Source organism: Mus caroli, unplaced genomic scaffold (genome assembly GCF_978045245.1).
Source record: "Mus caroli unplaced genomic scaffold, Mus_caroli_1 scaffold_10, whole genome shotgun sequence".
Classification (NCBI taxonomy): Eukaryota; Metazoa; Chordata; class Mammalia; order Rodentia; family Muridae; genus Mus; species Mus caroli.
The window spans coordinates 114,638,367-114,664,593 of record NW_028227265.1 but is presented as its reverse complement, the minus strand read 5'-3'; the positions used below and the strand labels follow the sequence as shown (position 1 = coordinate 114,664,593).

At 40.1% G+C, this 26,227-nt stretch overlaps 1 long non-coding RNA gene across 1 annotated transcript; it reads right to left on the bottom strand.

The window, feature by feature from the left end:
- LOC147002515 (uncharacterized) lies at nucleotides 1–26,168 on the bottom strand. The gene is made up of 4 exons (XR_015048688.1): nucleotides 25,949–26,168; nucleotides 10,788–11,086; nucleotides 7,107–7,227; nucleotides 1–5,210 (listed from the first exon to the last, which is right to left on the bottom strand). It is a non-coding gene; the product is annotated as an uncharacterized LOC147002515 (long non-coding RNA).
- Between the last annotated feature and the right edge of the window lie 59 nt (nucleotides 26,169–26,227).

The following is a 26,227-nucleotide window of genomic DNA, read 5'->3' as shown; positions in this document are numbered from 1 at the left end:
TATTTATTTTTATTGTATGCATATGGGTATTTTACCTCTCTATCCATCTATCTGTGCAACTATGGGCATGCAGTGCAGGAGGGAGCCAGAGATGGCATTAGATTCTCTGGAACTAGAGCTACAGAAAAGGAATGCCTGATGAAAACCAAGGTAACCCCCTCAACCAATTCACACTTAACACTCCATACTCTGGGATGATAGAGAGGTGTTGATTTCTCAAGTGGTAAATCAGAAGGGAAGAGCTTTAGAATGTACTGTAATTGTTTCTTCACTTCAAAGGGAGGATTATCTGACTTTCTGGCTCAGTTGCTTCCAAAATGTCTTAAGAGAGACATCACTTCCAATAGCATCTATATTTGAAATCCACCTGCATCTATGTGACTGTGACTGAGGTGGTCAGAGTCTCAATGACAAAATTAAGTTGAAGAATTATTGATCATTGGAACTATCTATTTATTTCATGACTTTGTCATGTTAAAAAAATGAATGAGAGGTAGGTTATTTCTGCTCCACAGTCATTATAGAGTAAATATGAGATTGACTTATTTAAAACTAAACAAAAGGAAACAATATACGAACAATATACTCTTCTGTATAATTAATTCATGCAGGGATATGTTTCATTTCTGAAGAGAGTTTAAATTAATAAGGAAGTAGAATGTTTATTGTTACTTCAAGTTCAGATTTGAAAAAAGAGTAAAACAGAGACTAGTTAAAATTTTACAAAACATCCCACAGTGCTGTGAACTAGAAATGTTTGAAATAAGACCACTGTATATTCTGTATTACCTGACTTAGTCTGACAGACCTCATTGAAATCAAAGTTGGTTTTCTCAAACTCAGGTTCATGAATTTGTTGTTTCTCCCACCAGATCATTTTGACAAAATACAGAAGAACAAGCTAGAAACTTGAGAAAGGTATAATCTGCTCTTTGGACAGCACTTTCTGCAACATCAGTATGAAAAAGATTTCTCTTATATCCTCAGAGTTCAGGCCTTAGCCACAAATTGATAAAGTCCTCTCTCTGTCTTTCATAGACACATTTCTTAGCCAGTAGTCCACTGTCTTCCTTAGGTTGCCTGGGCAACACAGACCTTATGACTGACATGGCTGATTTCTCTAACCTACCTTTTTCAGCTTCACCACACCGTCCTGTGTTTCATAGTCTGTTGTGATTTCAAACAGTTCTATGCCGACTCCATCAATGATATTATATGTGACTAAGCCATTTTTTCCAATGTCTGGGTCTTCAGCCTTCACCCTTCCTACTTCCTCCCCTGGGGTCAGCTACTTCTGAAACAGACATCTGGTACACGCCTGGAAGAAGAAGACATCTACTTTTATTTCCCTTTTTATTTGGCAGCTGTAAGACTTTAGATTTCATTGAATCCCAGTAAATTTCTCAAAGGGTTTAAAATTGAACTTTCTATTGGTAGATGCAGAAGTGAAGTGGATGGATGGGAAGAGGATCCCAGATGGCCAGCGTGCAGGAGGAATGTGTTCCTTACAGGATGACAAAACACTATTGGGGTCCTGGTAAGATGATGAAGTCAACTGCTACATGAGAGAAAGGAAAACAGTGACAAGGTCCTATGGAAGAGTCCACATGCTGGAACACCTGAGGCTTCCTTTTCAGGGTGTCCCACAAAGTAATGCCAAGGATTCCTTGAACTAATTGCTCAAAGAGAAGCAGCCACAGAAGAGTACATTTACCCTCTGCTTAAACAGGTTCATCACTTCATGTATATTTTAGAGACAAATACAAATCTTTCAAGAATCTTTCTTGAGCAAAGAGACATTTCTCTCTCATCTTACTCTTCATCCTTTGCACTAGGTTAAGCATGGAATGCTCTGGAAGCTTTTAGACAGTCAACTCCATTTATATTTATATTTTTCAGAAATGAAGAATGGTGCCACGCATGCATATTTATATTTATGTTTATAGTATTTATTTCTTATGAATGCAAATGATGCTATACACTCTTTTAGCTCTGAAGCTAAGTAGAGGAAGAGTTATAATTCTCAACATGACATTAAAAAATAGAGAAAACAAAACATATCTAGATACACTATGATGTTATAGGTTAAGTAGTATTGTATGGTAAGGGATAAAGGGAAGTGGGGTTTGTGTGTGTGTGTGTGTGTGTGTGTGTGTGTGTGTGTAAGCATTTAAACTACACAAATGAGTGTGCAGTTATGTATGTGACTATGCTCTATATGAGTTAGTGTGAAGATGGAGGATGATATGTTCTTCTACGACAATGTATGTGAGTGGACTCCTATCATGGTTAAGTATGTGTACATGAGAAGGAAATCTGGATTTATTTTGGACAAGGTAGAGACAGAAAACTTTCGTTGGAGGAAATCTGAACTTCAGTGAAGGAAATGAGCAAGACAAGTGTATGAATATGTGGGCAATAAGTGTCACAGTACAAGGAACAACAAATGTCAGAAAGCCTCAGGTGAGGCTACAAATTCTGAAGATTCTGAAAATGTACAGGATAGCAAGAAGGCATGCAAACAGGCATGGCTGAAAAAGGACAAGAGGTTGAGTTCCATTTAGGGAAAGCACTGGACAGTTTTCAGTAGAGGAATGAGCTGTAGCACCATCATTTGACACGTTTGAAAAGCAATCTGTCTAAGACACACTATGCATGGGCTGAACCCTCTCCTGCAGTGCTCAGCCCACTGGCATTAGGTGACTCCCCTAGACTCTTCCTTTCCTCTACTGTAGCTATTATATGCTGCAGTGCTGCATTCTTTTCGTGATTATACTGTACTCATTTTCTACCTAATCTTGTATTGTATTCACAGTCAAGGCACAGTGAGTGTGACTTTCTGTAGAAATGTACAATGTATAACAATGTTCAGAAGATCTGTTGCAATGTAATTTTCTCCAAATCTCATTCAAGCCCATGACTGTGAAATACTAAAACTGAAATATAAAATTTCTATACCACTCTCTATAAAAAAGGGCAATAGTGGACATCCATGAATGAGTCTGTCTGCCTACCTTTCTGGCATATGGAACAATTGTACATTGTGCAAATGGATTAGGCAGCTTTGACTATGTTGTATGTGCCTCAATATTATCAAATATGCATACCTTTCCATTTGAGAACGAATAGCAACGAATACCCATCTCTTTTGGGGTCCTCAAGAAATAATATGTCTCATGATCCTCTACCATGATATCTTCATTTGGTAGACTGTCATCTTGGGTAACTTCGAATAACCATAGTGCCTCCTTAATTGGTATACGTAACTGACTTCCTTTGGGTTTATTATTTTTTATAGTGTGTGTGTGTGTCTGTCTGTCTGTCTGTCTGTCTGTCTTTGAGTGTACACCATGTGTATGTGGGTGTCTGCAGAGACCAGAAAGTTCTCTGTAACTGGAGCCATGGGTGTTTTGTCATTACTGGAAAGCTCAGAGTCATTATTATTGTGTTATAACACTGTACTCCCCTTTGCACATACACATTAAAATATGATTCCAGAAATTCTTTAGTCCCCTCAATGTCCTTTCCCTAGGAGCCAATTATATCTGTAAAACATAGGCTCTTTTTAGATATTTATAACATTAGTGATCAGATATTAAAATTAGCAGGTGTCACTAATTTCAATATTTCAATACCATTGTCTCCAAAGAGCTGTTTTGTTAGGTGCTAGAGTGATGGCTCAGAAATAAGACCGTATATTTCTCTTCCTACTGGCCAGAGTTTGGTAATTCCCACCCAAGTCAGCTTACATTCACACATAATTACAGCTGCAGGGAAATCTGACAGTTCTGGCCTCTGTGGGTATCTACAGATAGGAAACATCCACATATAGACACACTCATAAACACCTAATGAAAATAGTAAACCTAAACATTTTAATGATGTATCTTATTTTTAGGTATGCATATGCCTGTGTCTATGTGGCTCTGTGACTAGGAATGCAGATACAACCGAGACCAAAAGAAGGCTACAGGTCCTCCTGGCCCTGAATTTCAGCTGTTCAGAGCCAATAATATTGTTGCTAAGAACCTAACCATGGATTTCTGTAAAAGAATTATATACCCTCAACTGCCAAATAACTTTATTTTCCCTCAGTAACTTCATAAATATTGTACAGTATTCAAAATAACAATGGCTGAACAATTATTGCCTATTTTTAGATGATATAAAAATTAGCACTAGCTGGATTCATCTGAACAAAGATTATATTTAGGTTAAATGCTAGGGTGTCATCTTCTAAAAGTATGCAAGTATAGCTCTTATCCCACAGGCCCCTCCAATGTTTCATTATGGTCCTCTCATAGAACTGTGAGGTCTGGCTGAGCTTTACTGCTATGCTGGCAGCCTTAAGGCTACAGGGAAAGAAGTCTCATGGCTTCTGGTATCAGCTCAAAAAATGCAAAGTAGTTGGTTCCTGTGGTCACGGAGTTCTCATGATCAGAACTCAGCCACAGAAAGGCCCACGTGGAGAGGAAGCACAAGCCAATCTCAATTTGCCATTCTTATAAGGGACCTTAGAAGTGGGATTTTCTGCCACAGGAGAACTGTGCCCAGCTGATGCTGGAGTGACAACAGAGTAGCTATTTCTCCTATGCTCTGTACAAATTAAAGTCAAGAAACAAATAAGTGATTGTTACTTGCAATCATGAAGATGTGGGGGAGTTTTTTATGGAAGGTAAGCATCAGATCACGATTCTGTTAGCATCAGTGAAGAACACTGAGACAGGAGAACGTTAATTGATGACTGCCTTTTACGATTAATACCTAAGAATTAAAATACCTCAAGACTCAGATATTCTGGTCTCTAGAGTTACACAGTTTTTAATGACTTCCTTCCCTCTCATGATCTCTATACTGTTTAACTCTCCTCTGTGTGTTTTTAAGTCTTTGCTATCTTGTTCTAGTTTTTTGCAGGAATCATGAAAATGGTTCTTGGATTTCTAGACTCTTCCTTTTGAAAGCTGGGTAAATTAGGAGTGAATGAAAAGATGAGGCTCTCGCTGAGCAGTGGTCATTAGCAAAGACCAGCTCTGACTCCTTAGTCTGTGGAAACTTTGCTGGGTTGTCGTTGACATCAGTCAGAGTGATCGTCACTTTGGTTGTCCCTGAGAGTCCACCCATGTGTCCATCCATGTCCTTGGCCTGGATCACCACGTGGTACTCCTCCTTGGTTTCTCTGTCCATATTGGGAAGGGCAGTCCTGATGAAACCTATCAAACGAAAATTTAAAAAAATCACAAATATTCATTTATGACAAGATTTAAAAAAAAATGTTACATCCTGGGAAGCTTAAGATACATAAAATATAGCCTGCTCAAAGAAAAGTCATTTTAACATGGCAAACATAACAGAAAGTGTCCAAGATAACACCTATGTATCATCAAGCAAATAATAAAAATTACTTACAACATATTAATTAGTTTTTTTTTCACTCTGCATGCAAGTAACAATGTCTTCCCTATCAGACACAAGAATCCTGAAGACTGGAATGACAAGAGCCTATTGTGTGATAAGTCATATCTGAATCTATACTTGGGGACTTCTGGCAAAAGGCTTCAGAAATCAAGTCCTATATAAAACTAGTAGAAACATCACTATGCGGTTAGAGAGATGGCTCAGCAGTTAGGAACACGGACTGCTCTGCCAGAGGTCCTGAGTTCAATTCCCAGCAACCACATGGTGGCTCACAATCATCTGTAGTGGGATCCCATGCACTCGTCTAGTGTGTGTCTGAAGATAGCTGCAGTGTACTCATATAAATAAAAACATTATAAATCTTTTTTTTAAAACAAGAAAAGAAACATCTCTTCATCTCATATTAGGTTTACAGAGGAGGCATAAACTTTTTTGAACACATTAAATAGCTACTATTAATTTTTTGAGTGAGTGAACAGAGGAGTTAAAAAGATGAACAAAACTTGTGCAAAGACTGAGTGGACAATCACATGTAACTGAAAAACAGTTACTGAAATAAATTTAGGATTGAATTATTCATGACCTCTGTATATTGAAACATGATGTTCATAAAAATATGCTTACTTACATCTCTAGGGATCGTATGGAAGCTTTTACACTCACTGACTAAAGTAACATTTGTAGTGTAAATACAAAGAGCAAGGAAGAAGTGCTGGGCTATATTACACCTCACTGAGACCAGTGTTGAGATGTTTCTTTGCAACACCCTAGGATTTATGAGACATCATTTTCCTTATTGGTTAGTTTCATGGGTTCCAATTGGTAGTCACCAGCCTTGGTTCCCTGAGAGAAAGAAGACTAGAGTTTTTACTATTTTAAGTAGTCTAGATGAAATCCCACATTTATCCTTAGTTTACCCAAAGACTAAAAGCAAAGATCTCCAGGAAACCATAGATAATAACTCCACAAGTTGTTGTTTGAAGCAAGGAAATGAAAAATGAATTAACATATAAGTAGGTGAGAGTTAAGAAAGCAAATAAAAAATATTAAATTAGGAATTCATGTAAAAGTTGCAAATTGTATGAAAACCTTTCAAAAGTACAGAATGTATTATGTGGACAGGAAAAGTGTAATACTGCGGAGTGCAATGTTATAGACTGTAGTGTTCACTCTTGTTGACAATCAAATGAGTATCAATGAAGTGAAACACTGTTTTAGTTTCTGACTCACTGACTTTACTGGTCTGCTCTTTATTTTACAGCATCCTTTGGGAACCTATGTTCACAGCAGGAGATTGGGAATGTGCTGGATCTTCTAGGAGGGTGAACATTTACAGTTACTCCTGACACTTCTTAGTTTATCCAGTGGTCTTCCAAGGATGTTTTAAAAGCTAACACTACTTTGTAACAACCTTCGACCCTTTTAATATAGATCCACAATTCAAGGCATTTCCAATACATAAATTTAATTTTAAATATTTGTAATTATCATCTGATACTCCAATAAATGTGTATTATTCCATTCATCCATATACACAGAACATACATAGGCCATCTCGTACTAACTGCCAAGTGGCCCTTTAGTTCCATTTTAATTTATGGAATTTTAGAGCCAAAGCAGTTAAATGACAAGGCATAGACTCCTTGTTTAAAATAAGTCATGACTTACAAAGATGATGTAATCGACCATACCTGTTTGGTCCTCCACCTAGAAGTAGGGTTGTCCTTCAAGGATGCTATACACTAACTTGGCACTTTTTCCATAGGTGGGATCATCTGGATCAGAGGCTGTCACTTGGAATAACTGATGTTCCTAAATAAAGGGGGGTCAGGGGGAGCAATTAGCAACATCCAATAAACTTTTCAAATTTCATTGTTGTTTACAGAATTTCATTTAAAATGAAGACCTGTAATGAAGCTCACAATGACTCTACATGATCTCATTGTCCTATAGTTCAAGTGCAGACCACTCCTCTCCCTGCCATTCTTCCCTCTGTAGTTTCCTTCTTCTGTTTCTTTTTTATCAGCAAGGTCAAACTAAGGTTTAAAACGAAACTTTCTACTTTCACAGTTCTTCCTGGTTGGTTTGCTATTTAACATAATATCAACATTCTTGTCAAATACTCAGAACCATGTGAATTCAATGTTTACTATATCACATAATCAAATAAAAATCTCTCCGGAGAGTGCAATAAATGATAATTAATGAAGAATTGCTTTTCATGAAAGGATAGAGGGCACTTTCCCATCTGTGACAATGAACATATCATTTCATTGTTGCTTTGCATGCAAGAAAATTACTTCTGATACTAAATTTTAATTAATTTGTGGCTATAAATATTCTATAGAATGCTGTTCCCCAATGTCATGAAAATTACATGTTTCTCTCTCTGTAGTGTCTGGTATCCACGTCACAGACCGGTCAGTGAGGGATCAATGGGATCTAAGACATTCCTATGTCAGAAGACATGAAAATCAGGGGATAAAAGAATGGGATGACCTTTTTTTTCTTTATAAGCTCTATTGTCACCATAAGCATCTGAGACATGCCATGTTGAGCTTCAACACAGAGAGGGAAGGAGGGAAGAGGCAATTATCCAGGATGTCTCTGTCAGGCACTGTCTGAGGGAAGATTTGGGATGAGAAATATGAGATCTTAAAATCCCTTTTTCATGTTGTTTATTGTCACAGCTGGGAATCTATCTTGCAGGGACATCTAGCAAGAATCAAGCCCTTTGACATTTCAGCAGAATGGTGGGAGGGAGGTCCTCCTGGCAGGGTACACAACCTGTTTACACAACTTACAGGTAGCTATCCTTTACTTCCGAGGGGTTTCGGTGACTTCTATGAGAAACGCAAGATAATGTTCTTTTTCAAAATCAATTTTCTATACCCACTGTCTTTTGTGAACGTCTTCCTACAAAGTAGGGATTATTCTAGAAAGTGGGTATTATACCAGAGAAAGACTTCATGGAATGCTAAGAAAGTTATAAATCTTTATAATTTAATGGAATTCTATTTTTTTAAAGAATTTTTAAAAATTCTAAAACTGAAAAATTCTAATATTGAAGGAGTTATCAAATATTTGACCTATATACCCAGAACTCATTAGTAACTATTATCTTGATTTCATAGTTGACGAAATGATAAATTAGGAAGGGATACAAAGGAGCCCTGGTTCACACAGCTTTCTGATGATAAAGACAATAAATTCATATGATAGAGTAGAAAGTCTGAGCACTGCTGTAGGCTCCAAAGTGTCCTGTAAGGAGCAAAAGTCCACCTGGGTTATCAGTTTGGATGAGTAGTACATCTGCTTCTTCCATCCTTTCTTCTCATTAGAATTCACATCTGAGGATAGAGCAGTCCAGGGACCAGACAAGAAAAGTTAAAGGAAGGAAGGAGACAATGACTCAGCCTGGCTTTTTCTCAGGAAAAAAAAAAAAAAGATCTTATGGGATGGATCCCCAGATGGAGCAGTCTCTGAATGGTCCTTCCTTCAGTCTCAGTTCTAGACTTGTCTCTGTAACTCCTTCCATGGGTATTTTGTTCCCCTTTCTAAGAAGGAAGGAAGTATCCACACTTTGGTCTTCCTTCTTCTTGAGTTTCATGAGTTCTGCAAATTGTATCTTGGGTGTTCTAAACTATTGCAACAAGATTTTGCTGACAGGACCCTGATATAGCAGTCTCCTGTGAGGCTATGCCAGTGCCTGATAAATACAGAAGTGGATGCTCACAGTCATCTATTGGATGGAACACAGGGTCCCCAATGAAGGAGCTAGAGAAAGTACCCAAGAAGCTGAAGGGGTCTGCAGCCCTATAGGAGAAACAACAATATGAACTAACCAGTACCCCCCAGAGCTCGTGTCTCTAGCTGCATATGTATCAGAAGATGGCCTAGTCAGCCATCAGTAGGAGGAGAGGTCCTTGATCTTGCAAATATTCTAGGCCCCAGTATAGGGGAATGCCAGGACCAGGAAGTGGGAGTAGGAGAACTGGGGAGCAGGGAGAGTTGTAGTCACATATGCATATGTGTGTGTGTGTATACATATATATATATATATATATGCATATAGATAAATAAATAGAGATAGAGATGATAGAGAAGGAGGAGGGTATAGGGGACTTTTGGAGAGGAAACTAGAAGAAAACATCTAATAAAAATAAATCTAAAAAAAAGAGAAGAAGATCTTAGTAGTCATCTTAGGGCAATGGCAGTTCTGTCACAGGAGGCTCCACACACAGACTGGAAGTCTCTCAGAGCCCTAAAGTCACAGCTGACTGTCTTGAGTAAGCTAATCTTTATAATCAGTGCTTGGTTTTTCTCTCACTGGTAAAATGAACAATCTATCCCTTATGGCTTTTAGATTCACTTGGGGCCAATGGATCAGATTCACTCAAAAGACCACATTCTAGAAATTCAAGCAGAAATAATACCAAGAGGCAGATGTTAGAGTTCCATCTTCAAGCAAAGCAGTATGTCTTCAAGCATATCAGCTTTGACATAAAAATCAGTTGATGGCAGCCTTATATGCATTTTGGGTGACTTTAGTTACACAAGTCACCCTGGACTAATTAGTTCATCTGTTTCTGCTTCAGTTTCTCATTTATCCAAGACCAACTGGAATGACTGCTTTGCAAAGTTTAATCATGGGGAAGTTAAACACACTGGGGTGTGTTTGCAATCAATTACTGTGAAGCCCCAAGCAGCAAACATTATCATTGCTGTTACTTATTCAACATCAATGCCGTAGTGATTGGATGAATAAAATCATTACTCTTTGAAGACTGGAAATTGTTATTGCTCTTCTACAGAGGAAGAGCAAATATTAAATGGTGTCACTTCACGCAGCTGAACAGAAGTCAGGATTTGCTAAACTGAATCTCGTTCCTCCCCTTCCAGACTTCCTAGTTAATAGTTGACTTTACAACCTCCAGTCCAATATAAACATTTGAAAATCTGAGTCTCTATATCTGTTTCATGCACTTTTCCTTGCAGGCCCTTCCTTTCTGTTTGTTTCTTGTGTTCAATGTGTTAGGGTTTTCTTTTTTTAAATCTTATATATTCTTTTCTTATTATCTTTTAGAAGTCTGATTGTTTACTACGGAGACAGAAAAAGAAAGGATGCATCTGGATGGCAGGGTATGTGTGGAGTAACTGGGAGGGGTGGAAAGAGCAGAAGCCATAATCATGATATTTTGTGCGAGGAAGAAAAACTATTTTAATTTTTAATAATCTAACAAAGCATTTTTTCCTTGTTAATGTGCAATAATGATTCAACACAAGCTCTGCTTCCTGGGTTGAAGGGCAGGCACCAGCCTGTCAACCTGCAGACATACCAGATAGAAATAGAATAGGTGACCATTACTTACCTACCCACATTAGACCTCTCAGGCACATTGGCATGATAGATTTCATGCAGAAACTTTGGAGGGTTGTCATTAATGTCCTGGACCTTAACAATGAATTCTGAAGGTGGCTCCAGTGGTCTGTTGGTGTCCCTGACCACCGCCTGAGCCATCAGCGTGTATTGGACTCTCTCCTCTCGGTCCAATGTCTTGGTGGCATGAATGTTCCCTGATTTGTCATCAATCACAAAAATGGTTTCCGCTCCTTCACCTGAGAGAATGTATTTAATGTTCCCATCAGCGAAGTCAATGTCAGAATGAAGCTAGAAAACAAAAAAGAAGAGAAAAGAAAGAAAGAATGCAGGATTTGTAATTTCATGAGGAACACAATAAAAGCACATAGGCTGATAGTTACACTATGTACACATGTGTGCACATACATACAGTCACACATATATCATGAGAGAAAGTGATTTCCATCATCATTTTCTGAACAGAGAAATGGAGTCTTAGATAACTGCTATGACCGAGGTAATGATGAGGTTGATGGATTTGAAAATGTTTAATTCTCAGGTTCTAGTTCTTCCCCTCTTATTCTCTCTCTTTATTGTATATATGCATACATACAAAATATAGAGATGCACATATGCTTCAGTAGTTATTTGGAAAGAAATGCACGTATATATTTCAAAAAGATGTAAGCATGATTTTATGCAGCACATTTCTGTCAGTGATTATTCCCTTTCATCACTTCTTCAGCTATGAGTCACCGTTTTGCCAGTTTCTTAGGACTCATTTATGAGATAATAATTCAAGCCTATACATATACAAACTTATCTCCACAGATTCTTAAAAGGTCTTTGCTTAATTTTACATAATCAGGGCTATAAATTGTATATTATAAATTATAGATTCCTTTAAGTGTGACTTCTGCAGCTCCATCAACATCTAGGCTTCCTTATCCACCATGTGATATTAATGTAATTTTTGTAGAGATCCTCTTCAAAGGACACTTATATTTGTTACTACAAATACAAGTCTAGGTGTATGTTATTACAAATCCTTCAACTAATCAGATTTTTCTAGATCCACTGTCTACTGTCCAGAGTCTGGAGCTATTATCTTCTTGGGAGAAGAACCTCCTATGACCCTATGATCATAGTGGACAGTGGAGCAAAGTGATAGACATGTTGTCCCCAGACCCTTGAAAGAACTTCCAATATCCTTGGATTTTCATGTTTTCCGGAAAGCGTTTAGACAAGACAATTTTTCCCTAAATCTGTATTGATGGAATCAAGAGTCTACTATGGTCTTTTAGCTGCCAATTAGAAAGCAGCTCTGCCCGAATTCTGCTCTGTGTTTCAGAGCCCACACCCATCAAAGACTTCATTGATTTTCCTGCAGCAATAAAGCCTATGCACTCACTTTCTGTCCTCATGATTTCTGAGGTCCTTAACCTCCTTTATATTAATGTTCTATTAGTTGTTATATGAAATTGTTACGTGGTTTGAACTACTTTATATATTTACAATAAAGATTGTAACTAATTTTTATTTATTATTAATAACTTTAATAATTCATAAATATCATTTTATTACTCTCAGTAAATTTTCTATCATTATTATAGAAACAAGCCCTACACAGTTTGCTCGTGGTTCACAAAGAAAAACTGAATAGACTGCTTTTTAAAATGGTTCTATCCTTTAAATTTCCTAAATATGTTTAGTTATTTGTAGAGTTTTGGTGAAACACCAAAAAGTTCAGCCCTGACATGGATACATAGGCATAATCTACAACCATTTTGGTTGTGTATCCCAGGGCTTCTTGGGCAGGGACAGTAGGAAAACATTTGCTTCTGAAAGGTAAGAAAATATAATTCGACCCTCCCAGCCGGAGGACAGAGACCTGCCCTGCAGAGAGTGCCATCTTGGCTCCGGGACTCCGCCGAACTTAGTCTACAGGTTAGAGTGAGGACCACAGAGGCAGACAGCTTCTGGGACAGGCGGGAGCCACAGAGCCGCTGAGGCAGCACCCTTTTGGGGCCGCAGACATCCGGCACCCTCCCAGTCGGAGGACAGTGACCTGCCCTGCAGGGAACGCCATCTTGGCTCCGGGACTCCGCCGAGCTTAGTCTCTACAGGTCAGAGTGGGGACCACGGGGGCAGACGGCTTCTGGGACAGGCAGGAGCCACAGAGCCGCTGAGGCAGCACCCTTTTGGGGCCGCAGACTTCCGGCACCCTCCCAGCCGGAGGACAGAGACCTGCCCTGCAGAGAGCGCCATCTTGGCTCCAGGACTCTGCCGAACTTAGTCTACAGGTTAGAGTGAGGACCACAGAGGCAGACAGCTTCTGGGACAGGCGGGAGCCACAGAGCCGCTGAGGCAGCACCCTTTTGGGGCCGCAGACATCCGGCACCCTCCCAGTCGGAGGACAGTGACCTGCCCTGCAGGGAGCGCCATCTTGGCTCCGGGACTCCGCCAAGCTTAGTCTCTACAGGTCAGAGTGGGGACCACGGGGGCAGACGGCTTCTGGGACAGGCAGGAGCCACAGAGCCGCTGAGGCAGCACCCTTTTGGGGCCGCAGACATCCGGCACCCTCCCAGTCGGAGGACAGTGACCTGCCCTGCAGGGAGCGCCATCTTGGCTCCGGGACTCCGCCAAGCTTAGTCTCTACAGGTCAGAGTGGGAACCACGGGGGCAGACGGCTTCTGGGACAGGCGGGAGCCACAGAGCTGCTGAGGCAGCACCCTTTAGGGGCCGCAGACATCCGGCACCCTCCCAGTCGGAGGACAGTGACCTGCCCTGCCGGGAGCACCATCTTGGCTCCGGGACTCCGCCGAACTTAGTCTGTACAGGTCAGAGTGAGGACCACAGAGGCAGACAGCTTCTGGGACAGGCGGGAGCCACAGAACCGCTGAGGCAGCACCCTTTTGGGGCCGCAGACATCCGACACCCTCCCAGCCGGAGAACAGTGACCTGCCCTGCAGGGAGCGCCATCTTGGCTCCGGGACTCCGCCGAACTTAGTCTGTACAGGTCTGCTGACAGAGGATACTCAGAATCCCCAGAAGAACAACCTCTGAACAGAGACAACTATAACAACTCCAGAGATTACCAGATGGCGAGAGGTAAAGGTAAGAATCTTACTAACAGAAACCAAGACCACTCACCATCATCAGGACCCAGCACTCCCACTTCGCCCAGTCCAGGGCACCCCAACACACCTGAAAAACTAGACCTGGATTTAAAAGCATATCTCATGATGATGGTAGAGGACATCAAGAAGGACTTTAAAGAACTACAGGAGAACATGGCTAAAGAGTTACAAGTCCTTAAAGAAAAACAGGAAAACACAACCAAACTGGTAGAAGTCCTTAAAGAGAAACAGGAAAACACATCCAATCAGATGATGGAAATGAACAAAACCATACTAGACCTAAAAAGGGAAGTAGACACAATAAAGAAAACCCAAAATGAGGCAACACTGGAGATAGAAACCCTAGGAAAGAAATCTGGAACCATAGATGCAAGCATCAGCAACAGAATACAAGAGATGGAAGACAGAATCTCAGGTGCAGAAGATTCCATAGAGAACATGGGCACAACAATCAAGGAAAATGGAAAATGCAAAAAGATCCTAACTCAAAACATCCAGGAAATACAGGACACAATGAGAAGACCAAACCTACGGATAATAGGAGTGGATGAGAATGAAGATTTTCAACTCAAAGGACCAGCAAACATCTTCAACAAAATTATAGAAGAAAACTTCCCAAATCTAAAGAAAGAGATGCCCATGAACATACAAGAAGCCTACAGAACTCCAAATAGGCTGGACCAGAAAAGAAATACCTCCCGACACATAATAATCAGAACAACAAATGCACTAAATAAAGATAGAATACTAAAAGCAGTAAGAGAAAAAGGCCAAGTAACATATAAAGGCAAGCCTATCAGAATTACACCAGATTTTTCACCAGAGACTATGAAAGCTAGAAGATCCTGGACAGATGTTATACAGACACTAAAAGAACACAAATTCCAGCCCAAGCTACTATACCCAGCCAAACTCTCAATTAAGATAGATGGAGAAACCAAAGTATTCCACGACAAAGCCAAATGCACACATTATCTCTCCACGAATCCAGCCCTTCAAAGGATAATAACAGAAAAAAACCAATACAAGGACAGGAACCACGCCCTAGAAACAACAAGAAGGTAATCCCTCAACAAACCTAAAAGAAGACAGCCACAAGAACAGAATGCCAACTTTAACAACAAAAATAACAGGAAACAACAATTACTTTTCCTTAATATCTCTTAATATCAATGGACTCAACTCCCCGATAAAAAGACATAGACTAACAAAGTGGCTACACAAACAAGACCCAACATTTTGCTGCTTACAAGAAACTCATCTCAGAGAAAAAGATAGACACTACCTCAGAATGAAAGGCTGGAAAACAATTTTCCAAGCAAATGGTCTGAAGAAACAAGCTGGAGTAGCCATTCTAATATCAGATAAGATTGACTTCCAACCCAAAGTCATCAAAAAAGACAGGGAGGGGCACTTCATACTCATCAAAGGTAAAATCCTCCAAGAGGAACTATCAATCCTGAATATCTATGCTCCAAATACAAAGGCAGCCTCATTCATTAAAGAAACTTTAGTAAATCTCAAAGCACACATTGCACCTCATACAATAATAGTGGGAGACTTCAACACACCACTTTCACCAATGGACAGATCATGGAAACAGAAACTAAACAGGGACACAGTGAAACTAACAGAAGTTATGGATCAAATGGATCTGGCAGATATCTACAGAACATTTTACCCTAAAACAAAAGGATACACCTTCTTCTCAGCACCTCATGGTACCTTCTCCAAAATTGACCACGTAATTGGGCACAAAACAGGACTCAACAGATACAAAAACATTGAAATTGTCCCATGCATCCTATCAGATCACCATGGACTAAGGCTGATCTTCAATAACAAAATAAATAATAGAAAGCCAACCTTCACGTGGAAACTGAACAACACTCTTCTCAATGATACCTTGGTCAAGGAAGGAATAAAGAAAGAAATTAAGGACTTTTTAGAGTTCAATGAAAATGAAGCCACAACATACCCAAACTTATGGGATGCAATGAAAGCATTTCTAAGAGGAAAACTCATAGCTCTGAGTGCCTCCAAAAGGAAACTAGAAAGAGCACACATTAGCAGCTTGACAACACACCTAAAAGCACTAGAACAAAAGGAAGCAAATTCACCCAAGAGGAGTAGACGGCAGGAAATAATCAAACTCAGGGGTGAAATCAACCAAGTGGAAACAAGAAAAACTATTCAAAGAATCAACCAATCAAGGAGCTGGTTCTTTGAGAAAATCAACAAGATAGATAAACCCTTAGCCAGACTCACTAGAGGGCACAGGGAAAGCATCCTAATTAACAAAATCAGAAATGAAAAAGGAGACATAACAACAGATCCTGAAGACATCCAAAACACCATCAGATCCTTCTACCAAAGGCTATACTCAACAAAGCTGGAGAACCTGGATGAAATGGAGAAGTTCCTAGACAGATACCAGGTACCAAAGTTGAATCAAGATCAGGTTAATGATCTAAACAGCCCTATATCCCCCAAAGAAATAGAAGCAGTCATTAATAGTCTCCCAACCAAAAAAAGCCCAGGACCAGATGGGTTTAGTGCATAGTTCTATCAGACCTTCAAAGAAGATCTAATCCCAGTTCTTCACAAACTATTCCACGAAATAGAAACAGAAGGTACTCTACCCAACTCATTCTATGAAGCCACAATTACTCTGATACCTAAACCACAAAAAGACCCAACAAAGATAGAAAACTTCAGACCAATATCCCTTATGAATATTGATGCAAAAATCCTCAATAAAATTCTTGCTAACCGAATCCAAGAACACATCAAAACAATCATCCATCCTGACCAAGTAGGTTTCATCCCAGGGATGCAGGGATGGTTCAATATACGGAATTCCATCAACGTAATCCAGTATATAAACAAACTCAAAGACAAAAACCACATGGTCATCTCGTTAGATGCGGAAAAAGCATTTGACAAGATCCAACACCCATTCATGATAAAAGTCTTGGAAAGATCAGGAATTCAAGGCCCATACCTAAACATGATAAAAGCAATCTACAGCAAACCAGTAGCCAACATCAAAGTAAATGGTGAGAAGCTTGAAGCAATCCCTCTAAAATCAGGGACTAGACAAGGCTGTCCACTTTCTCCATACCTATTCAACATTGTACTTGAAGTCCTAGCCAGAGCAATTCGACAACAAAAGGAGATCAAAGGGATACAAATTGGAAAAGATGAAGTCAAAATATCACTTTTTGCAGATGATATGATAGTATATATAAGTGACCCTAAAAATTCCACCAGAGAACTCCTAAGCCTGATAAACAGCTTCGGTGAAGTAGCTGGATATAAAATTAACTCAAACAAATCAATGGCCTTTCTCTACACAAAGAATAAACAGGCTGAGAAAGAAATTAGGGAAACAACACCCTTCTCAATAGTCACAAATAATATAAAATATCTTGGCGTGACTCTAACTAAGGAAGTGAAAGATCTGTATAATAAAAACTTCAAGTCTCTGAAGAAAGAAATTATAGAAGATCTCAGAAGATGGAAAGATCTCCCATGCTCATGGATTGGCAGGATCAACATTATAAAAATGGCTATCTTGCCAAAAGCAATCTACAGATTCAATGCAATCCCCATCAAAATTCCAAATGAATTCTTCAACGAATTAGAAAGTGCAATCTGCAAATTCATCTGGAATAATAAAAAACCTAGGATAGCAAAAACTCTTCTCAAGGATAAAAGAACCTCTGGTGGAATCACCATGCCGGACCTAAAGCTCTACTACAGAGCAATTGTGATAAAAACTGCATGGTACTGGTATAGTGACAGACAAATAGACCAATGGAATAGAATTGAAGACCCAGAAATGAACCCACACACCTACGGTCACTTGATCTTCGACAAGGGAGCTAAAAACATCCAGTGGAAGAAAGACAGCATTTTCAACAAATGGTGCTGGCACAACTGGTTGTTAACATGTAGAAGAATGCGAATCGATCCATTCCTATCTCCTTGTACTAAGGTCAAGTCTAAGTGGATCAAGGAACTTCACATAAAACCAGAGACACTGAAACTTATAGAGGAGAAAGTGGGGAAAAGCCTTGAAGATATGGGCACAGGGGAAAAATTCCTGAATAGAACAGTAATGGCTTGTGCTGTAAGATCGAGAATTGACAAGTGGGACCTCATGAAACTACAAAGCTTCTGCAAGGCTAAAGACACCATCAATAAGACAAAAAAACCACCAACAGATTGGGAAAGGATCTTCACCTATCCTAAATCAGATAAGGGACTAATATCCAATATATATAAAGAACTCAAGAAAGTGGACTCCAGAAAGTCAAATAACCCCATTAAAAAATGGGGCTCAGAACTGAACAAAGAATTCTCGCCTGAGGAATACCGAATGGCAGAGAAACACCTGAAAAAATGTTCAACATCCTTAATCATCAGGGAAATGCAAATCAAAACAACCCTGAGATTCCACCTCACACCAGTCAGAATGGCTAAGATCAAAAATTCAGGTGACAGCAGTTGCTGGCGAGGATGTGGAGAAAGAGGAACACTCCTCCATTGTTGGTGGGATTGCAAGCTTGTACAACCACTCTGGAAATCAGTCTGGCGGTTCCTCAGAAAATTGGACATAGTACTACCGGAGGATCCAGCAATACCTCTCCTGGGCATATATCCAGAAGATGTCCCAACCGGTAAAAAGGACACATGTTCCACTATGTTCATAGCAGCCCTATTTATAATAGCCAGAAGCTGGAAAGAACCCAGATGTCCCTCAACAGAGGAATGGATACAGAAAATATGGTACATTTACACAATGGAGTACTACTCAGCTATTAAAAAGAATGAATTTATGAAATTCCTAGCCAAATGGATGGACCTGGAGGGCATCATCTTGAGTGAAGTAACACAATCACAAAAGAACTCACACAATATGTATTCACTGATAAGTGGATATTAGCCCAAAACTTAGGATACCCAAGATTTAAGATACAATTTGCTAAACGCATGAAACTCAAGAAGAATGAAGACCAAAGTGTGGACACTGTGCACCTTCTCAGAATTGGGAACAAAACTCCCAGGGAAGGAGTTACAGAGACAAAGTTCGTAGCGGTGATGAAAGGATGGACCATTTAGAGACTGCCGTATCCAGGGATCCATCCCATAAAAAACTTCTAAACGCTGACACCATTGCATACACTAGCAAGATTTTGCTGAAAGGACCCAAATATAGCTGTCTCTTGTGAGACGATGCTGGGGCCTAGCAAACACAGGAGTGGATGTTCACAGTCAGCTATTGGATGTATCACAGGGCTCCCAATGGAGAAGCTAGAGTAAGTACCCAAGGAGCTAAAGGGATCTGCAACCCTATTGTTGGAACAACATGATGTACTAACTAGAACCCCGGAGCTCTTGTCTCTAGCTGCATATGTATCGAAAGATGGCCTAGTCAGCCATCAATGGAAAGAGAGGCCCATTGGACTTGCAAACTTTATATGCCCCAATATAGGGGAATGCCAGGGCCAAAAGAATGGGAATGGGTGGGTAGGGAAGTGGGGGGGCGCTATGGGGGACTTTTGGGATAGCATTGGAAACGTAATTGAGGAAAATATGTAATAAAAATATTAAAAAAAAAAAAAAAAGAACCAGGGGAATGCCAGGACCAAGAAGTGGGAGTGGGTGGGTAGGGGAGTGGGAGGGGGGTCTGGGGGACTTTGGGGATAGCATTTGAAATGTAAATGAAGAAAATACCTAATTAAAAAAAATAAATTGGGAAAAAAAAAAAGAAAATATAATTTACCATTTTAATGCACTATTACTGATGTAATTCTTAAGAGTTTGGCCATTCTTGGAGGGAAATATGAAGTTACTTGAAGGATTTCCGTGAACTAATAGAATATCCACAATGTTCACGCTGTTTCCTTAATGGCCTGTGTTCCCCTCTCCTATCCAGCCTACGATTATGGTGTTTGTTCTTTCCCTGTGCTTCATGGTATCAAATGTTAGAGGTTAAGTCCCAGGGGCTGGCGAGATGGCTTAGCTGGTAAGAGCACTGACTGCTCTTCTGAACATCCTGAGTTAAATTCCCAGCAACCACCTGGTGGTTTACTGCCACCTGTAATGAGATCTGACGCCCTCTTCTGGAGTGTCTGAAGACAGCTACAGTGTAGTTATTATACAAATTAATTCAAGAATATTTTATTCTGTGCTCAGATCTCATCATTCAGCACAGAGCTGTTCCCTCTTTCAAATCAAATCACAGGAATTATGCCTTGTCTGTGAAAATCAGAGAAGGGAGAGAGGAAGTATTATAAGAATTGTTGAAACATAATTCTCTATCTCAGAGTTCTGCATTTGGTGCAAGACTTAAGTTTGGATTCACTTTTTCTTGGGTACAGAATATACAGCGGGCAGTACACAAAATATCATAATATATTTCGCTCCATTCTCAAATGCCAGACACAAATACTATAGTGTGTCATAGCAAAGAAACAGAAATGAAGATAATTTTAAACTTGAATAGGTTTTTACAGTGGCTCAAAGATAAGTGTCACTTTTTGCCTCCACACACAGTTTTGGAAATAGGAATGACATTTAATAACCAGAGAGTTATGCAAAGCTTAGTCAAGCATCTGATTAAATCCCTTATAGATTTCATAAACTTAAGTAGTAGTAGTAGCTGTAGTAGCAGTAGTAGCAGCTATGGTAATAGTAGCTCCATCTCTTCCCAGTCGTCTGGTTTTTATAATACTGGCCAGCAGTATAGAGCATGCTATGCAGCATTTCATAGCATTTTCAACATAATTTAATATGATACTCGTGGGTCCCATTGGCATAGGACTCCAAAGACCTCCTGTCTCACAATAACCCAATCATATTTGAGCAATAAGGTAGTTATATCCAATCAGTGCAAAGGATATCTTCTATTATTCATGCTCCACTCGATTCTTGAGACAGCTTTTCTCACTCTTAATAATTCTAAATTTTAGTCATTGATATGAATAAAATACATCAACATGGGTCCGAAACAACATTGTGAGCAATGTCAGCTCCAACTGTGAATGAATGTTCCATATGAATATGTGGGAAAAATTAGATTCCACTTCTGACTTTTCTTGTTCCTGAACAAAACTACCTGAGGTAAGACAGGCACAAAGTGGCAATGACAAGATGCTTAGCTTACTGTGACATCATTTATAATTTGAAAAGCATACAGTCAAAACTCCCTCTGTGCCCAAAGAGTAAATATATAAAAAGTGTTCTTTATCCTAATTTTCTCCTTCATTCATTCAGGGTCAAGTCTGGATGGGCCTTGGGGATACATAGGACACAGTGTGTTTTTGATGCTTAGATAATTATAGGACTTGGTTTAAGTCGTAAAGGAATGAGTGGAACTAACAACACTACAAACAAAGCACAGAGCATCCAACAACCAGAATCAGCTTGGCAGATGAACTTGTAACACTGTGGTTATTCTTGTGGCCTCTTGCAAGCAAACAATCTTGTCCATAGTCTCCAATGCCTTACCTACACCTTCTCTGAGGTATGGCTGATGAAACCTCTCCTGCTGTTCTGACAAGTAAAGCATAAACTAACCATTGATCATTGCAGCCAGGGGTCCCTATATTTAAATGATTGGCTATGGGAACCAGATTTTCCAAGAACTTCAATGAAAAACAACAGAAAATATTTGTAACTAGTGAAAGGCCTTGCAAAGTCAGGTTAGGAGGCACCTAAAGTATAGAGTAGCTACAAAGTAATAGCCAATTGTTCAGATTTCAGTAAGATCAAGGCCACAACCAAGCTAGTTAGAAGCAAAAGAGAAACTAGCATCTCTCTCCCCAAACCATGCAAATGGCAGAACATGTGATCTCATTTCTCTGAAGACCTAGGTGACTGACTATGCTTCCATTGCTGTCACCATGGGCCCTAAGCTGTTTGTCAGCACCCTACCTATAAGATGACAGTGTACCTCCTGTGCATGAGCTAGCCTGGGAACTTTCTTTCATCACCCAAACAGCAAATGTAGAAATTTATGGTAATCTTAAAGAAATAAATTGGCAGTTCTTTTTTTGGCCAACTGTGAAATATTGCCACTGTGACGATCATTAGTGCAATTGTATAAAATGCCATTTTTTTTTCATCTCTGAATTTCCAAAGGCCATTGGGCCAAAGATCTCTAGACCATAAGGCAAGATGAGTATGCTATAGTATAAGTTCTGTTAGTACATAACTGTGCAACTTAGACAAAGTATTCTTCCTTAGGATCCAAATTCTCCTCTAAAATAAAAGGACAGAAATATATCATTAAATGCCTCTCTATATACAAGAGTCTGTCTGTGGGTCAGTGCTGGGGCAGCCATTCCTGGATTGTAGTTTTCAACCCTTGGTAATGGTCTAAGGTCAGCTAGTAGGCCTGCTCATATAGAACTTCATTAGGACTCACTAACATAGAATTCATTGAAATCTGGAGAACGGTAAATATTCAGAAAGACACGTTTTAAAGTTATAAAAAGTCCATTGATTTTAACCACATATTTTATCACAGAAATATCCCCATCAGATAATTACAGCATTTACCCAGTATATAAACTATCTTATTTTACCTCTACTTTGTTTTAATGTTCTGTTTTAGGCTCAGTGTATATTTCATACTTAAGTCACAGTTGAGAGCAGCCATACTTTTACAAGCTAAGTAGACACCAGTAGACAAGGAAGAATAATCAGAAGACCATAAACCTTTTGATAGAGGAGGGTGTGCCATCAAAGACTTTCTGGTGATAACAATCCTCTGAGCGAGAGAACTAGTGAAATAAGACTGTTGTTGTTAGTTAGTTAGAGAACTATTTATTTGGGAAAACATTCAGATGACCTTCTGAACTCAGCACACCCAAAAGGAGACACTGGGAGAGTAGATGGAGGGAAAGATGCTCATGTTCTTAGCCTCAGTAGAAGGGCTGGATTGGGAACAAGATCTATGTTTAAAAACTTTGAATGTGTGAAATCACAGAAAGTCCCAAAATTCTTCCCCTAGTAGAATGCAGGAAGGAAACCATGATGAAATGAAACCATGTCTGTTTCAGGTTGGGAGATTTTGTTACACTGTGAATTTTCAGAAATCCAGAATTAGATGACAAAGTAAAGATGCTCAACTATTAAGGGTTTTTTTTTTTTTTTGTCTTGTCCTGTTTTGTTTTTTGTTTGTTTGTTTTCATTTCATTAGAAAAGGGGAAACAGAAATATAGGAGCTGATGGCTAACATTTAAAACTAGATCAAGTGAACCTCAAACCCCCTACTCTATGGAGAGAGAAAGAAAATATCAGGAAGTGAAAGATAATTTTCATAGGTTTGTTGTCTCCTGCATTAAATATAGTTTTCCACTCACGTCATATCTATGGAAACAAAAGCCTCAGATTCATGAAGGGAAATATATCTTAAGCAACCTAAGAGTGCTCTTTAAAGAGTCAGAGGTGGAAGAAATAAGAGATACTGCTCTGTATATTCTCCCTAGTACCTGAGGGTTCTCCCAGAGCTAGTCAGTCTGTTTTCTGATAGTTAAATAGTGAGAGAAAGTCTTGTCTGAAGGTGGGCTTCATCCCTAAAAAAAGGCTTGATGAAGTCTTGCAAACTGATCACTACAACCAGGGAAGAGAGCGCCTGAAATCACCAGAACCCAGTACCAGATCTTCTGTCAGAGAATTATAATCCATGGTGTTAGCCACCCAGATCCACAAGCATCACTTTAGCTCCACCAGAGGAATGAGGAATGCAGAGTCAAGCTGCTTCCAATTGCCAGAAGCCTGGTTTTCTCCAGAGTGTGGGTGGGCTATTTCAGAGGTCTTTTTCTTAATGTTCTGTCTGGACCACCCCATATGGCTCAGGGCAGTCTAAATAAACCATGGAACATATTTAAATGCCTCTTTTATATGCCTGTGTATATTATCAAGGATGTCTTACCAATTTATCTTCAGAAAGCTTCATAATTATCTCACTGTTGTTTCAATAAATCCAACCTTTAAAACACTCTTTTTTCTTCAGTAAATTAATGCCATTTATCAGAAAGAATGGGACATTTTTGAAGTCATGATGAAAGAAAAGCAATTGGATATGGCAAACTCACCTAGGTCTCCTAGTACTTGCTAAAGCATCAGCCTACCACCCTAGACAGATGGAACTTTCCAAGGTAATGTCAAGTGTCCTTTTTAGGTCACAGAGAGAGGGCTCATTTAATTACAGTTTCTATAATCCTAGGTTAATCCTACTGAGAATTACTGATGTGATTTTGACTTATGTAGAAGAATAATCTATTTTTCCACACACGTTTCTGGCACAACAAATTAAAAATCATGTACCTTGTTTTAAATTTATTAGTGCCTTAATAAAGAAAGGTTTCCCCTTTCATTTTCCTCAGGTAGAAATGACAATGTCCTTTCCTTTGGATCACATTGTTGATTAACAAATTCAAATAGGATATTTCAACAGAAGATAATGTAGGATGCATTAAATTCTCCAAAATTTTAGATGGTGACTAACTCTTCATTACAGTCCTTGCTATTGTGTACAAAGGATCATGAGAACAAATTGATTTTACCTTCATGAAATTGAATACCTAGACTATCGACTCTTACCCACAGAGGTGAAGGAGGCACCTCCTAAAAGGTAACCAACTGTATAGGAGGAAATGAGCTGTCATGGGACAATCAGTCTGAAGGTATTCCTCACGTAGTATAACCAGCTTCTGGGAAGTCAAGTGCCATCTTAGGAGTTGTACTAAACTGACATTTAGAGAACCTGCATTCAAGTCCTGGCACTGTTAGTCAAGTTACCACACAGGTGAGAGCCTCAGTTCGGATGATCTCCTGGGATAGAAGCTTTTCTCTAACGTATTTCTGCTCAGCACAGAGGCTTCACAGCGCCTTTAAGAGCATCTGACCTCTTCCTGTTTGTTATGTTTTTGAAAGAGGGACTATTTACTCCTGGAACTATGTAGATCAGGCTGGTCTCGAACTCAGAGATCTTCTGCCTCCAGAGTGCTGAAAGAGTTACAGGAATAAAGATCCCTAATGTTAGGGAAGCTATTTAAATATTACAGTCAGTAGACATGGTTACATCAGAAAGCTCACACAGTGAGCACATGCGGTGTCCCTTTGATGGTCCAATTCCTCATCCATAAGATAGGGTTAGTCTTTACCTGTTTAATTAGTAGTTAGTGAGTTATTCAGCAAGTTAGTTATCCTCCAAGTCTCAGCTGCACTGTGAGAGATGTAAATGAGACATGTTGTAATGCTAAACAGTGCCTGGCTTGTTGTAGGTACTCAAGAAATATTAGTCATCATCATCTACCTAAGATGTAGGTTGGCCAAGGACACTTATGCAATCAGTTCTTTCTAACATTACTTACTGTGTTTCTGAGCACTAAGAGATGGGCGTTGCTCTAGGGATCAGAAGTGTGCAACATTTCATGCCTGGTGGAGCTTTGTCTTCTAAATTAATTCCTTGGTGACTACTACATGCCAGTGAACAAGGCAGTAAGTCCTAAGAAATTCCCATTTTACAGTTAACTACGAAATGTGCAGAGATGCCAATCCCGCGGGTACTGGTAGTATCCACAATCCCACAGGTAGTTTCTCCCTGCAATTAGGCACGAGTGGGACGTGGGCTGATGCACTGCAGGGTTTCCCCCACCAGCACAGCATCCTTGCAGAAGTGGAATCTGAAGGTCACCTAAACCTCGGTGGGGCACCATCTGGAAGCCAGAAAGTCCATTGCACTCGATTGCCACGCCCCCATGCGATAACTCCATGCGGACTGCGGCAGCGCCCAAAGTCTCGCCAAAACTGCGAGCCAGCCAGAAAACTGAGGCCCTGAAAAGCAGGCCGGGGTCAGCCCATGTCCATGAACTTCAAAGCCAGGCCGGCGACGCGTGGCAGGCGACCCCCGCAGGCCTGACTGTGTGCTTTGGCCCAGTAGGGATCTCAGAGCAGACGCCACACTCCGCATTCCCCAGCCCGCCCGAAGCGGCCCGTCTCGCGGTGCTACCTGAAGGTTCCAGCCAGCCGACTCCAGGAAGAAACGGGTCCTGTCCTCATTGCCCTTCACCGCCACGAACACCTTCAAGGCGTCCTACGGCTCCACCGCCATCTTCGCCCCGTGCCCTTCCCAAACCGCTCCGGAGGACACTGCAACAGCCCCAACCCCAGGTCTGCGTTCTGCCCGCCTTTCTACCGCGTCCAGCGGCTGGGCGCCTGCCCATAGGCTCCGCCCAATGCGGTGCCACAGGAAAAGCCCTCCGTGCGGGAAACCCAGCCGCCTCGCGCC